We start from the raw sequence: 16,760 nt of genomic DNA on the forward strand, positions 1-16,760 counted from the left end.
CCTCACCTAGTGTTAATCAGCATTGAAAATAATGGAACTATGCTGATCTACACCAGCTGAGGAGCCGTTCCAGGTAGCATTAATTATCATGTCCTTGCACATTCTAGTTTTGGAAATCTATTTAAATTTCTCCTGCCGTTTCAACTGTATTCTTCATTTCCTCTTCCATGAAATGTTGTGCAGTGTTGCTTTCCACTAACAATGTTTTTAACCTACTGGTGGCTGCACTTGAGTGTTGAGAGAGAGAGAGAGAGAGAGAGAGAGAAGTGACTTCTGTCTCAGTTAGTAAAGCTATTTGGTAACCACCTGGTTAAAAGGAACTAGATATATGATTGTTATCATTAAAACCCTTTGTAAAATCCAGTGTGCTGCCAGACAGATAGACATTCTGAAGGCTCTCAGCTAGCATACAGAACTTCATAAATCTTGAAGAAAAAATGTGCTAAAGATGTTAGTGAGTCAGCCCTTTGTAAACAATGTGGTAGGCATAGCAGATTGTTTGTGCAGAGTAGAACACCTCATTTTTGTGTTGTAAGGGAGAGAAGAGTGATCATTATAAAAGTCCCAGGAGAATTTGAAACCTAGCAAGCAAAATAAGATTGTGTGTGAGATCTTGTAATGAATATGGCATAGAAAAGACTGACGGATTGATGCTCACTGAATGTTGGATTTAAAATATCTATTTTCAGGTTAAGTATAGCCCATACAAATGTAGCAAATCCAATGTTCCTTGGATTGACCCTTATGAGCTTTCCTTCCAGTGAGGTAATACAGACTATGGACTTTTTTCCACATGACTTGTTTTGAAGTAAACTTTTTCAGATCTATGGAAAATCTGTAATAACATTTCTGCAATGGAGCATGTTATACTGTAGCTTCCCCACATGGAACATGAATAGTCATTCACAGTAGTGAGAGTTAGGTGTATTTATCAGGAGAAATCAACTTATATTGACAATATTAATATAGAACTTTGGAAGCCTCAAAATTCTTTACAGAATTATCATTTACACATTACGTATAGACATTTAAAATGGAATTATGTTTAATTTTATTACATCCATATCTTCACTTCATCTAATTCCCAAAGTCTGCAGCAAAATGCAATAATACATCTATTGTATTAGGGCCAGTAACGCTACAGATTTGGGGCATGAAATGGAGAACACCAGATGCAATTTAGGTGAAATAAAATTATCCATAACGGAAGATTTCTAAGGCCTTGGGATGACCTTCTTTACTCTTTTCCAAAGTGCCATGGGGTGTTTAATGGCCAGATAAGATCTGAGCCTCAGTTTTAAGACCTATACTCAGGACGGCACATCCAGGATCTGCTATAACACCATGATGAGATATTTTGTTCAAAACTGATATGGAGCAAATTGCAAATACAGCTTCCTGTAGCTTCCTGGTTCTGCCTTGGCCATCTCTCATCCAAATACCAGCCTGACCCAACTCTCCATGCCCTGAGTTCTAACAAGGCCATGATCTGATGAGACATGGTTACAAGCTGCAGGAGAAATGTCTCTGTTTCTGTTGAACTCTATCAGCTTGCCAAATGATAGACTTGGGGCAGACAAGTGTTTGCGTATCCATCAGGGGGGTATCTACAAGTGGGCCAGGTCCTTTACAGCTCTTTCCCACAACAGCATGACTCTCTCAGAAGCTACATTTACAATGCTTTTCTGCCTATGTTTTTGTCCATTCCTGCTCTCTGAGAAGGTAGAGGTCATAGTGCGTGTTGAGAGTAATGCTCTCCACTTCTGCTTTACAGGATTTCCAACAGAAATTCTGCAGGTTTATTATGATGCTCATGGTTCCCAGCTCTGCTCGCTTCTGGCTGACTCCAATCCCTCAACAAATTGCACACACTGTGCTCTGCAAAGTCCACTTTGCAGTGATTGCAGAGGCTTGGGGAATGGGATGAGGGAGGCCTTGCCTTTTGTGGTCTGTTCCACCAACACTTCCTAGCTTGGTAGTCAGATGTGGCCACTATTTATGTGAGTTTGCTACACAACAGTGTGACCCTATGGCTCAAAGATCACAAAGCAGCTGCCATGAGATAAGGTACTCACCAATTTTATCCCCAGTCATCTTGGTTAGCATATACGTTACACCTGTCAACCAGACTTGATCTGCCAACAAACACATGCATACCTTCCACAAGCAGGCCAAAAACCCTGTAGAACACATTTTAAGAATTAATGAATAAACTACCAGCAACACAAACCCAGTTAGGGCTTTCCCACTCTTGATCCAAATTCATGTGACCATCCCAGAACATGGAATTCAGGTTCCTCAGGAAACAACGTCTGCTTGTTGTGTGTATTACCACTGATGCCCCCAAATTACTTCAGGCAACAGAATATAGAGAAATATTTGGATACATAATGTTTCTTTTAAGTTTTTTTTTAAATGTAAAGGTTGTGAAAGTTAGGAAATGCCAAAATCAAGGTTGCCAATGTGGTATGGTGCAGTCTTTAATTACATGATCACATTACAGTTTTTCCACAGGACACTTGCCTTTTTCAATGAGTGAGTAGCAATTCAATATTTTTAATCCTCCACATTCATTTACTGCCCCCATCCAAACCTAGCACAGAATACAAAATCATTAATTTCCTCCTGCAAGTTTCTGTCAGTGTAGTATCTGAGTGATTTACAAACGTAAATGAATTTATTTTCACACCTAGGGAATGAAGGCACAGAGAAAAAAAAGGCCAAAAGTGCCAGTGAACTTTGGGTGTCCAATGTAAGACACCAAGGATCAGATCTACAAAGGTATTTAGTCCTCTACCATCCCACTGGGCCTTGATCTTTCCAGATTACTTAGTTTTACTAAAACATATATGTTCAAAGCGCAGCTCCAATCAACTTCAGGTAGTCTGGAGTGCCCATCATCCCTGCAAATCTGTCCCACGTGTCTCTCACTGGGCACCCAGAAAATGAAATACACAATTAGTGATTACCTGTTTAAAAAAATTGGAAGTGACTTGCTCGGCATCCCCTAGGAACTCCTATGACAGAGGCAGAGATAAAACATAAAACATAATTCTGCAGCGTGGCATTCAACTTTCTTAACCAAAAGACTATCCTTTCTCTTCCTGTAATCCCCTGCTTCATTCACTACACACTTTCCAATGGTGAGCCAGCTTGTACTCCACTCTGGTTTCATGACCCACTGGCACTATTAGTTGGCAGCTTGTCCATAGGGTCTTGAGCACAGCCATGTACCTAGTGCAGTTCATGAACTCCCCCAAAACCTGTCCCATTTGCAGCAAGAGGGAGACCCTGGCACACATCTATGTAGGGTACATCAGGTTGCAGCCCTTCTTCTGTCTCCTGTAGAACCTCTTACTGTGATTCTTGTTGCTCTTTTCCCCATATCTCCTGATCTGTGCACACCCCATCGACGGTTCCACAAAGTCATGGGACATCATTGTCAACCTCCTCCTGCCACTGGCCAAAATGGCTATCCATCACTCCGGGAGGATGAAACTGGGGAGGGGGGTACTTTGTGATTGTGGGGCCTATTTCTGGTCCCTTGGCCCCTCACATCTCTGGGCAGAGTTGCCCTGAGCAGTGTCCACTGACTCCATGGATGCCTTTGAGGAGCAGTGGGTGGTGTCTGGGGTTCTCTGCTTTGGATCCAAGATTCATTACTCCTGTTTTTTCATTTGTTGTCCCCAGCAATCAATTGTAGCCTAGGCTTAATGGTTCCTTCCCCCTTACCTGAAGGGTGGGCCTTTAGTTATGGGCAGGGCTAGACCTGCCTTCCCCAGTATTACAAATAGGACACACTTTCCAACTTCTGCAACAAATAAAGCAAGAGACCTTTAGACAACAGCCGAATCCACTGCACAACCCTTATTCATTGCCACCACACCCTCCAAACTGTGCTCTGAAGAAATAGTATGTGACCAGGTAATTAAAGACTGTATCATAACGCATATGCACAATGATGCTGAATCAGGGTTGCACAGACAGCTTCATTCTGGCACTTCCTTACTGAGTGCTTGACTTTGTAACCTTAATATTCTTTTTATGTAGCTTTTTTGGATGTAATTTCCTAATTTAAAATAAAAATTAATTTTCCTTGTGTGGAATCACCAGAAGATCCATGCCTCAGACCTCTACCACTTGAACAAATGGAGTAAATGGTGGTAGTAGTAGTAGACAGTTCTCCTCTATGTAGACCAGTTACTGGAGGGGAATGAGACACAAATTTTGCCAGTGGGTTTCACAGACATTTGTTGGTGGCAGAGGAGTGCAAAGAATCAGAATTCAAGGGTTCAGTTCCAGGCTCTGTAGGAGATTGTGCTGTATGATAATCCTTCTGCCCAAATACTCCTAGCCTATCTCTGTCACCCTCTGCTCCTATCCACCCCAGTTTCTGACCCCCTTCCACTCAGCCATAGTGGTCCCTTGGCAGCCACTAGGAGCAATTGCAGGGAAAGTCTTGCTCACCCTGCACTGGAGCACAGTCAGTCTGTCTATGGGAACGGTGCATGTGCATGCCAATTGGCACATGGGAGCTGTGAGGAAATGGAATGTGGTCAGTGCAGATGGAATCTTCAGAGAATTCAGTTGCCAGTCTCTACTGAGCGTGTGCAAACTCTGATTTTTCAGAAATTATAACTGGGCAAATTGTCATGGGAATGGCAAAAAAGCATGCCCCTTTAGTGGGTATAAGTTCACTCCTGTAACCCCTGCATTTTGTGGCTTTTCTTCTAGTGTTAATAACAATGTTTCTGGCAGTATATTGTGCACCAGTGTGCAACTTAAAATTAACAAATGTCCCATTTACTTGCAGCTTGATTGTCCATTCATCCTGCATCAGTGTCCATTGCTTCTTTGAAAAATTTGTCTGGCCTAGTGGTGCTGCTGTTGTCCTATTTGTCCATGCTGTATCCACTCTGCTGGTGCTTGCCAACTCTTGCAAAAGGATGTAATGCATTGCATTTCTTGTATCTTTTCCCATATGCCAGCCATTGTCCTGTCTCGCGCTGGTTGGCACTGCCTGGAAAGCTCCATGTCCTGTTCTTGCTTGACTCTTACTTTGAGCTCTACATGCTTTTCTGCTTCACATCCGTTTTCTTGTAGTATCTTGGATTCTCTATCATGTCTACAGTGTCAGAGCACTGTCCAGCCCTCCATAAGCTTCATTCTGGGTTGGGTGACTTTTGTTACTTGGCAAATTATTGTCAAGGGTTAACTCTGGGTCTTCCAGTAGTCTGGGATCAGGAACCAAAAAAAAAAAAAAAAACTCAATCACAATCTGATCTCTTATCAGCCCCCCAAAATTGCAAGATTGGCTCTTCAGCCTCAGCTCAGTCACAAACTCTCATATAATTTCACCTTTTTATTTATTTATTTTCGGCCCTCTAAATACATGTTTTTCAGATGTTTTGTTTTTACGGGAGTGCGATATGCCTCAATCTTTTGTAATATAGTTTCATAGCCTCCTTTGCCTGGGCTAACTGAAAACTGTTCAACATATCAAGTGCATCAGAACCTGCTATTGTCAGAAATAAGATGATCTAATTGTCTTCCTTTTCACTGGCACCCATTGCTTGCAGATACAGAGGGAAGTGCTGTTTAAATCTCTTCCAGTTGTCTTCCATATTGCCAGGGAGTATCAGCTCTGGTGGAGCTTTTCATTGCTCCATTCTTCCCCTCAGGTTATTTTCTTTAATTTCTATTTACTCCTGGGCCCAAGGTGCTTGAAAGAGATCCTCTTTATTCAGTGACCAGTTCCGGCTGCCTGGGCATAGCAGAATATGCAATTCTGCAACACCCACCCACCAGACTTCTCATCTGGGAAACTAAACCACATAAAGGTCCAGTTCTCAATACCACACTTGCTATGTCTCAACTCCCTGTCTGTAAATGGGGATAATACCACTCTCTTACCTCACAGGGGTATTGTGAAAATGAATTAATTCACGTAAAGCACTCAGCAACTATAGTGATGAGTGACACAGAAAAACCCAGGAGGAAATTAATAATTCTGCCTTCAGAGCAGGGATTTTATGCCTATGGCCACACAATGAACTAGGAGAAAACAAAATATTGAATTAAAGGGTCCTGCAGGTGGGGAAAGTATTATATGCATATGCACTAGGGGACCGAATGAAGGAGGTACAGGCCATCTTATTTCTGGCATTGCTTAACTTTTGAGTGCTTGACTTTGCCAATTTACTAATGCTCTTTTAGCATGGAGGGGTGGGGAGGAGGAGGGCTGTGGGAGGGGGGGGGTGTAAGTACTATATATAAAGTAGGTGCCTTCCCTGCTGCAATACCAAGTTCCATAGGCAGAACATCCATCTCCCTAGCCAAGCCACTAGGTTTCCCTATCCCCAAGTAAGGAGCTCTGCAGAACTTAGAGGAGTCCTAGATTGTCAACTCAGAAATTATCAGCATATTTTAAGCCTTCTAAATGAAGCTCTTATTTATGCATCACCTATGGAATTTATTATAAACTCACTCACGCTAATGTCACCCAGTCAGGGTCTGCCTTAAAAGTCAACCTCTTTTTGGAAGCCTTTAACACTATTTTCTCAGTCACCCTTAGAGCAATTTTAAAATCAGTCTCTGGTCTCATCAACTGGAACTTCTGCTGTAAATGTTCTTGGTTTTTTGGGGTGGGGGAGGATTAAATATTTGAAATTTTATTACAAAGCATTTTACTCCACTTGTACCCTGCTTTTGTTTGAACAAATATTGTATACTCCTCCTGCAATTGATGTTTTATTCCTATCCCCTGCCATGTATTTTAATGACTTTCAAGTCACCAACATAAAGCAGTAATTCAGTTTTAGAGGATTCATATCCATGTTATAGCATTCATTGTGACCAAAAATGGAAGCCTGTTTCACATGAGAGAGCATCTGTCTGACACTCACTCAAGACTTTTAAAACAGGAAATTCTAAAAGTTGGATGATTTACTAAACTTTTTCTGTTTGGGTTATCTGAATGAAAATAAGTCATGCAGTTCTGCCCTCATGGCATAGTTCAATCAGAGAATAGTAACGTTGTATCTATTCATAGCCAACAATGGTCATCTGTGAGCATTAGTCTTGCTTCTGAGTTCCATAAGTGCTGGTTTTGTGTCACTGCAGAGCATAGTGTGTTAATAGTGGTAGCACTGTTCTGAAATGAAAACAAAAATCTGCATGGTGGGCCCATGTTTGGCATAAACTTTGGCCTCTGGGTTCATGGAGCCCAGGTGTGTTGGGAAGGTGACATGGGAAAAGATAAGATGCTGCATGGGTGTCTTCTGCTAATCAGTTCCTGGACTCTAGAATCAGTGCTGGCAGGAGGGTGAGCGCCATGGTTGCAGACCTCTAGACAGTCTAGTCTATCTTTCCTTGCTGGGGAGTATTTTCAAAGTACTTTGCAGATTAAATCCACTGTGTTCAGACTGGACTGCCCAGCTGTGAGTGAACAGGGCCTTATTCAGAAGGGACAATTGCACCACGTCGTCTTGATGACGTTTGACCTTTCTCGTGTATGGAGATTAGACACCTTAGAGTCATTGTAGCCTACAGCCTGCAAGATAGAGGCTTGTCCCACATGACTGGAGAAAGGCAGTGGGGGTTGATTCATTATCTGATGTGTCAGAGCCTTCCTGTTGGCATGTTAGTTGCCTTAGATGAGGCCCTTTCTCAAAAATACATCTCTAAAACTGGCAACTGGAATCTCCGGGTATTCTAGACATATATCCATTTGGTTTTAAGCATGGTATAGAGACCAGACTTGCGGAATGATTCTGCAAGGTGCTGAAGATCCTGAACTTTCATAGAAGTCAATGGCAGCTGAGCACACTTGCACCTTGCAGAAAATGACAAGCATCTTGCAGGAAGTGATCCTTGTTCCTTTGGTTGGCAGCTGTACATTCTGGTCATGTTTGATCTTTCCACTGACTTTGAGATCATTGATTCCAAGATGTTTTTGGCTTGCCTAGGGTCTCTGGTAAGAACGATTGTGGTTGCTGCTTGCTAACTCTGATCCTCCATGTCCAATAAGATCTAGAGGGTATGGAGCTCTGCATATCCAGTTTTGTCACCTCTTCTACTATTCAATGTGTATGTGAGACACTTGGGAAGATGGACAGGGCTCCTCAATATGCTGATGACACTCAAGTGTCTCTTTCCCATCAGACTCAGATGATGCAGTCTCTGCTCTTGCAGCGCCTGACTTCTTGGAAGGATAAAGGCAAGTTGGCTTAAAATGGAGTTTTGATATATACAGAGAGGTCTCTGAAGGTTGTAGCTGAAGTAGTGTCTGCTCCCTCTTATGACGTGGTGTGATTACATGTGTGGTCATTTGGCAACGTAGTACTTGTGACTTTCTGACCCCTGTCTAGTTCTGTCCGCTTCCTTGGGCAGACCACCAGAACTGGTCTTTTTCCTTGACATGAAAGGAACACTCCTGCCTCAAATTGCAGGAGGTAAGTTCATTGCAAGGGCAAACATTACATGCCTAACTTCCCATTCAATTCCATTCTACGTGCTGTGTGTGGCCACTTATATGTGTATAGAGCCAGAAATCATCTAGGATAACCCCACAGTTGCTAGAGTCCGGGTCTTGGGTCAGTCCGGAAGAGCCAGCATCTGCCAGAACATTGAAATCGCTGAGCATTATTTGTTTTGGCATCTCCACCACCATCTCACTGAGTAACCTTGGAAACTCAGAGTGCCCGCTCCTTGCAGTGGGGCAATCTCTGTGCCAGCATTAAACCTATCTTTACCCCCATCCCAGCATTCACATTAGATACAGTGAAATAGAACCAATTTTGGAGCAAGTAGAAAGTATGGGCCAGATCCTCAGCTGGTGTAAATCTGTGTAGCTCCATTGTAGCCAAAGGCATTATATTGATGTACACCAACTGACAATCTGGCTTTCTGCTTTTATTGATGCAAGTGCATGCAGAGGCTTAGGTGATGGGTTCATATTTCTAAAAATACACCAAAGAATGAATTGAGTTCAAGGAGGAAATTGGTGACCAGAATGAAAGAACAGAGGATCCGGAAGGTAGTTCTCCTCCTGTCTCGCTTCTTCCTCCATTATAGATCATCCATCACAGATGCATGCAGAGAAAGAGGAACCACCGCCTGCAGAACTGCAACCTCCCATTAACAATTATTGCCATTTACAGTTCCTGGCAGAATAAGGAAATATAGCTTCTTTCATTTGATTTTGATGTTGTTTCCTCTAATGGTTTTGTTAAAATGCTGAATGCACAGTTTGTTTTCTCGCGACCACTGGGATTTATGAGTTGCTGCTTCTGGAGACATTACTGTTTGTCATTCATTTTCCTCCTGATTTCCTCCATTTATCCCCTGCCTTCAAACTGCTTTGAAGTCTTTCCCTTGCTGATACTCCCTCTGGTACTAACCAGTAGTACTAGAACCTTGTGCAGCTGTGCCACTGTAGTTTCCCTCTGGATAGTGCTGATCAGAGTCTCAGCAGCATGTGCTAGCTCAGCACATCTTGATAACTCATAATCCCCGCCATCGGTTTTTATAGTTTGCCTTGTCTATTGTAAATCTCTAACTCACTGTCATCAGGACAGCTCTTGACCTAATTCATAACACGAGGAATTAAGCTACTGTCTCACTCTGTTAAGAGAAGGCACCATTTATGGGTATGGTTTTATAAAAACAAAAATAGATCTCCTTGGAAACAATGAATTATAGGGCAGCATCAAAGGTCAAATTATATTATCTAGAATTTCTTTTATTTAAGCAATGTAAACAAACTTTTACCCCAAATATCAATCATTTAGAAATGCAGGCAAGTTGTGGCCTATCCTCATTCCACTGCTATTATGATGGAGAATACAATATTGCTTGAGAAGAAGTTTTTATGTACTTTTGACCCCTAAAAGAAGGGATTTGCAGCTTTGCAAATTCTAAATTATTTATACAAGCATTATTATGAATACATATCCGGTAATTTATTGGTAACAAATCATCAGTGACTGCATTGGTGGTTCACAGACTGGCACAGTTAAAGCCAGATTCTGGCCCTCTAAAGAAAAAAAATCTAGAAACAAAACAAAAATTGATAGACCTATGAACCCTGTGTAAGCAGCAAAAACTCTACCAGATTCTGCTCTTAAAGGAGTCTTGTCCAGTTCTCACTAACTTATCATTAGAAATCACCTTTATGAGGCAAATGACACGCAGAGTGTTCCAGTGGTTATAAAACTCAACTGGGTGTGTCAAGAGATCAGGAATCTATTCCAGCCACTGACCTGCTGTTGGATCTTAGGCAAGTCAAATCACCTTTCTGTGCGTCTATTTCTTTGTCTGTCTTGTCTACTTATAGTGTAAGGGACTGTCTCATCCTGTGCATATGAACAACACTTAGCACAGGGGTTCTCAAACTTCATTGCACAGCGACCACTTTCTGACAACAAAAATTACTACACGATCCCAGGAGGGATGATCAAAGAGTGAGCCCACCTGAGCCCCACCGCCCTGTGTGGGGAGGCGAAAGCCAAAGCCCGAGCCCCATCATCCCAGGTGGTGGGACCAAAGCCAAAGCCCAAGGGCTTCAGCTGCAGGCAGGGGGGCTGTAACCTAAGCCCTGCTGCCCAGAGCTGAAGCTCTCTGGCTTTGTCTTTTCGGCTCCGGGTGGCGGGGCTCGAGCTTCTGCTTTGGCCCCAGGGTCCAGCAAGTCTAAGCCAGCCCTGGTGAAGCAGTTGAAATAGGGTCGTGACCCACTTTGGGGTCCCGACCCACAGTTTGAGAACCACTGACTAGCACAATGGGTCCCTAATGTCAGTTGAGGTCTGTAAGTGCTACAATAAAACAGACATTAATATTCTGATATTTTTGCTGGTTCCTTAGATTGTAACATAAGATAGATTCCATAGTAATTATTTTTGCAACATCATATATCTCAAAAATGGATGAACTGATTTTATTCAAACTCTTCAGAAAATTTCACTTTTGTACTGTGACCAAACATGGAAAATTTCATCTGAGAAGGAACAATTTTTAGAAAGTTACAGGATGTGAAAACAAGCAAGTTTTAATGGAAATCTAAAGATATCCTTAATTGTACCATTTGCCAGCAAGAAACCCTTTGATAAATAGTAGATTCATTGACACTTCATAACACTAGCCAAATCTTCCTAATGCAGAAATGTAATTTGATGACAGAGCTATAGTTTAACAGGGAACACACTTATTTTTGAGAATTGGACAGGTAAGGTACTTGTTCTACATCTTTCATGCCCTAGGCGAAACTTCCACCTTGCGCCCCCCCAGCCCTGCGGCAGCTCCCCACCCCCCCAGCTTGAGGCGCCCCCGCCCCCCCGCGGCAGCTCACCCCCCCCGGGGAGCCGTGCGGCAGCTCCCCCACCCCAGCTCACCTCTGCTCCGCCTCCTCCCCGAGCACACCGCCCCCGCTCTAATTCTCCTCCCCTTCCAGGCTTGTGGCACCAAACAGCTGATTGGCGCCGCAAGCCTGGGAGGCGGGAGAAGTGGAGCAGTGACGGCGTGCTCGGGGAGGGGGCGTAGCAGAGGTGAGCTGGGGTGGGGAGCCCTGCAGCAGCTCCCTCCCCCCCGCCCTGAGGCACCCCCGCGGCAGCTCCCCACCCCAGCTCACCTCTGCTCTGCCTCCTTCCCGAGCACGCCGCCCCTGCTTTAATTCTCCTCCCAGGCTTGCGGTTCAACTGTCAGTAGTCACCACGTGAGAACTATTTTGGTGAAATAAGTTAGTGGTTTTGGTTCATCTGTCAGTGCGTGCGGGGCATGGAAGGGAATATCTCCCAGTCATGACTGGCATTAATTGATGTCTTGCAAGCAGCCTCCACACAAAGGCTAAGGACTGACTGGACACACAAGATGAACTATCCGCTAATCCCAGAGGACTTGCTCCTACTGGTCAGGGTCCAGGCACATTGACACATAGGGAGTTTGGCACTGCTTTTCCTGGTATTGTATCTGTTGTGTGGATAAGTCCAAGGGTGTCAATCTAGGTTCTTTCATTAGTGCTAAATTCACTTTACATTTATTTAAAGGTTGAATTATAAAGGACTATTTTGTTGTCATTTGGGGTTTATACATTATGGGGCAGATTTTCGAATGAGTTCACCTCTCATTTAAGCACCAAAATAAGTGGTCAGGATTTTTCCAGGGCTCAGCACATTGGGTGTACTTTGGATGTTGACCTCTCGAAAATATGGCCATAGGTGTCACAATGGGAGCTGCTGGGTGCTGAGCATATTTTGAAAATCTGGCCCCATTAATTGTTTTGCATAATAGTGTCAAGATAAGATGATTAAGCATTTTAATTTGTAATATACACTGTCTGAACAATATGTGCAAAAACTTCAGTACATTGTATCATAATGCAGTGTCCAGAATTCAGTGACTATAATGGTGTGATATATCTAATCTGTATCTATAGTTCCTGTGCACAGAGAGGAGTCTGTGCCCATTGATCCTGACTAGGGAGTGTAACGGGATGTATAAACTCCTCACTGGACAGGAGCAGGTTAAGGAGTAACTGTGAGCTAAGGAGACCCCACCCCTCTGCCTGTGCCAAACATGCTTGGGTTGGAGGTGAGTTTAAAAGGCAGTCAGACAGCTGAGTCGGGTCGGGACTGGCATGTCACGGAGAAGGATGTACTCTGGGAGCTCAAGGGAAGGAGGTGACCCCATCCTGCAGCAAGCCAGGGAATAGGGGAGCAGCAGCAGCCAGAGGTTGGGACTAGGGCAGGAAGACCAGAAGGCAGCACTCACCAGGAATGGATGGTGGCTGGTGGGGATGCAGAAAGAGGTAGGAAGTGACCCAGGGAAGCTGACTTGAAGCTGACATAAGGAACCACCAGGGGAGGGAAGCCAAACCAGCCTCCCAGGCCCCTGGGTCAGAACCCAGTGGAGTAGGAGGGCCTGGTTTTCCCCATCTGAAAACGATGCCCGTTAAACAGCTCTACCACTCACGAACTGAATCCACTAGGCAGGGTTGCTGCCAAGAACTGTGCCCAATAGGCAGAGCTGGAGTCCTAACCGCTAGGTGAGGGATGCTGCCCTGCCACCCATAGGGAGACTCAGAAAGGAAACTGTCACTGGCATGCTTCTCCCTTACCCCTAATATGACAGAAGACTTCAGGAGCTCTGTAGCCTTCTGATTCCACAACTTAAAAGGTAGCAGGGCCAGGAGCCCTCTGATAGTTTCTTCTCCACCCCCAAGCCAATGCAAGCCAGTACTGGTTCCAGGGCAGCTGCAATCAAGGAAGTCCCTGATAGCATAGCTGCTGCAGGGGTATGCTGGCTCAGGACACTGGAGGCCAGGCATGCTGGTTAGTAGTGCAGTGGCAAAAGCCCTCAATGTGGCTGGTCCGTGCTTTGACAGATCTGAAGGTTTCAGGGTGGGGTGGGCAAACCCCCAGCCAGTTCCACAGGAGACAAACCTTGGCCCTTCTCAGTAGAATTGAAAGAAAACTGTGAGTCCACTTTCCCGTCCCCTCCATAGGAATAACCCATGCAGGGCAGAATAAGGAGGATATAGGTATACAAATTGTAGCTATAACATTGTTTCCATAGCCAAATACAAAGCATTGATTCCATAGTCATGCACTGGTGTGACTGTGACAGGAACCATTAGAGCCAGTGGACATTGACCCCTGCCATATGACAAGAGTACTAAACTTTTCGTAATCCTGACCCATATCACATGACCAGGAACTAAAGATGGGTATCTTCCCAGCACCACTGTATCCTACCTTGCTTATAGCAATAAATACAAATTAATTTAATCAGTTAAACTTCTAAGTAGGTTAACCTAGCTAATGCTCAACCCTTGTTCTGCTCTATAATAGAGGGGCTATCTGATGATAATTTCCAAACTCTAGTGTGTTTCTCCGTGCTTCCTGATTTGATATTGCAGTAGGCTGTCACTTGAAATTAATTGCAACTAATTAAAAATGATCCAGTTAGGACAGTCGGACAATAGTGCTCTAGAGATTGCTTCATTCCCAGAGGCTTTAGGGGCTTGCTGCTGAGGTGGTTCAAGCCTTCAGAAAGGTGCTATACATCATAATGTCATTTTACATTGTTATTTCTCTGAAAGCAGCAATTTAAGAGTCTCCAGTGAACCTTGAGCAACTTTGCACTAAAAAGAAAAATGTTACTGTTCAAGATCTGTAAAATATAAAATATAGATTCAAAGAAATCACTTGACATGAATAGTGGTATTAAATTTGTGCCATTATTTGCATGTAATATATGATGTTGTAGTAAAAGGCTAACAAAGCGTTTAGGCTACTCTGGGGCTCATTGATTTTCTGCACCTTTGTTCAAACTAGGTCAAAAACAATGTTGGTCTTATTTTATCATGCACGTTTTTTCTCACGTTTCAGACGTGTGTGTTAAAGTTACATGACGCACTATATGGCCTATGGCACCTATTTAGAGTGAAGCAACAGCCTCCTCTTGGTTTAAATTTTCTTAGCTGTGCAGCAACTTCAAAATGTACACAGGGCCAATTTTTTGAGTAACTTGGGTGAGCAGAGGGCCTAATGGAATCTCGAAAATATGGCCATAGGTATCACAATGGAAGCTGTGTGTAATGGAAGCTTTTCACTTTGGGAGGAAGGCCAGTCGTTTGAGGAATTATGAAAATGATCCTTGTAACCAATGCAAACATGTGGCTCACGCACTGCTAATCAGCTCATTTGATATTATGCCTCACAGCTATAAGCAGAAGCTTAGACCCTCTTAAAATTATTTTTTTTGTCCCAAGTCCCAAAGCAACAAATCTTGGTGACTGTGTAACCCAAACTTAGCAAACTTTATTCTACAAAGATGTAGACCAATATAGCTTTGAAGGATGGCCTAAAAATGCAGACTAGAGGCTATTTTTAGACCATTACGGAGCTTTTAAGAAGACCTTTCACGTAATCTCTTCCCTGTGAAACGTGTTTTGTCACCAATAACAGCTTGTCTGTTAAATTGTGTGATCCTCCCACGACAGCACAGCTGGAACATCACCTCCTATCATCCTCTTTTGCTTTTCTTATTCATCTAGCTGCTGAGAAGTATGATCAGTCAGTGGATCAGGTTGATTCCCCACTGTTACTCTATTTTTACACTGGCTTAACAGCATAGAAATCAATGGACTTACACTTTGTGATGGGGTCACAGATCCCACACTGAACCAGGGCAAGAAATAGAGCAATACTAGGTTAGGCAGGCCCCACCCTTCAACAGGTCCTAATGGTGAAGGAATAGTTTGAAAGGACACTGGTAGCCCAGGAAGAAGTGGAGGAAGGAGTTGAAGGCTGCACCAAGAAGCAAGGCTGGTGCTAGGAGCTATTCTAGGAATGACTACAGCTTTGGTAAGGCTGCTCCAACAGCGGGGATCTGGATTTACTTACACACTCACTTTTTTTTACTTTGGGGTAACAGAGACTGCTAAGACAATGACCATGCCCCAAACAGAGGAGCACAAGTCTGGCAGGAAGTGACCCAAGGGAAAGTCTAACTTGGGGTAGATCAGTAACTGGCCTGGACACTTTGACAACCCTGTAGGGCCCTGGGTTGAGACCTGGTGGAGTGGCTGGGCCTGGGTCCCCCTGCCTTGAGCTCTCCCTTTCCCCTGTAATGGCAAAATCTCCAGGTGAGTGATAGCAGCATTCTGGAGGGATTGTGGCCTCCTGAATGCAATTTGGCCAGGTCTCCCTCTGGAACAACTAGAGTTCAAACACTCCACCTTTCTGGGGTCCTGAGCCTGTGTCTGGGAGATTTGTGTGTAGATGGAAGTGGGCTTTGGACTCAAGACAGAGTCTGAGCCTGGCTTTACACTGAAGTGTAGACATATGAAGTGGCACAGAAAAAAAAATCACTAAAACAAATAAAAAGCTTGGTGCAGTTCATTATTCATATGAGGCCAGATGTGACCACTGTGATAAGCTAGACTGACCTCCTGTATAACACAGGACTTCTTGAATTAATTCCTCTTTGAACTAGAGCACATCTTTTAGATGTTCTGTAGAGCAGAAGTAGTCAATTATTTTTGTCAAGATATAATTAAAGTCAGACTTCAGAGAAAATAATAATAAAAAGGTAAATAAAAAGATTTTGGGGTCTGTTCAAAAGCATCTGGTGATCCGGATTTGGCCTGTGGTCCACCTATTGACTACCCCACCTTAGAGATGCCTCATGTATTACCCTTTATTTTATTGGCAGATAAACTGATAACAGATCATATAATTAGAGAGTGAGAGTCTTTTGGCTCTAGGTCGCTGGTGTGAATCTGGCTTAGAGTGCTCATGAGTAAAAGTTGTTACCCTCTGAATCATTTGTTGTTTTGGTTGACATTAATAAATCTTTATCTAAAGCTTTGAGCTAGAGCTTGCTAAGTTTTCTTCATGGCACTGGAGGTACCTATAAGCTAGTTCTAAATGACTAGCTGATAATTCACAGAGCTTTATGTGACCCACTCCACCCATTTCTGGCCTTGATTGGAGGTAGGGAGGAGGCATATAGGGGCAGGAAGGGGCAGGGCTGAATTCCTCTGTGACTTGATTCAATGGAAGTTTTGCCAGAATAAGATCTGCTGGATTCAGTCTTCTGTTATGGAATTGTCTAATAGCATTACAGCATTAAATAATCATTCATGAGTAATACAGGATTTAGAATAATCTGATACAGTTACGTATACTACAGCTACAGTAACAGAAAGGTATAGAGATGTTGAATTGCTGCTATTGACTATAAGACCGTTGTGGGGGTTAGTA

This window comes from Malaclemys terrapin, chromosome 7 (assembly GCF_027887155.1).
Source record: "Malaclemys terrapin pileata isolate rMalTer1 chromosome 7, rMalTer1.hap1, whole genome shotgun sequence".
Classification (NCBI taxonomy): domain Eukaryota; kingdom Metazoa; phylum Chordata; order Testudines; family Emydidae; genus Malaclemys; species Malaclemys terrapin.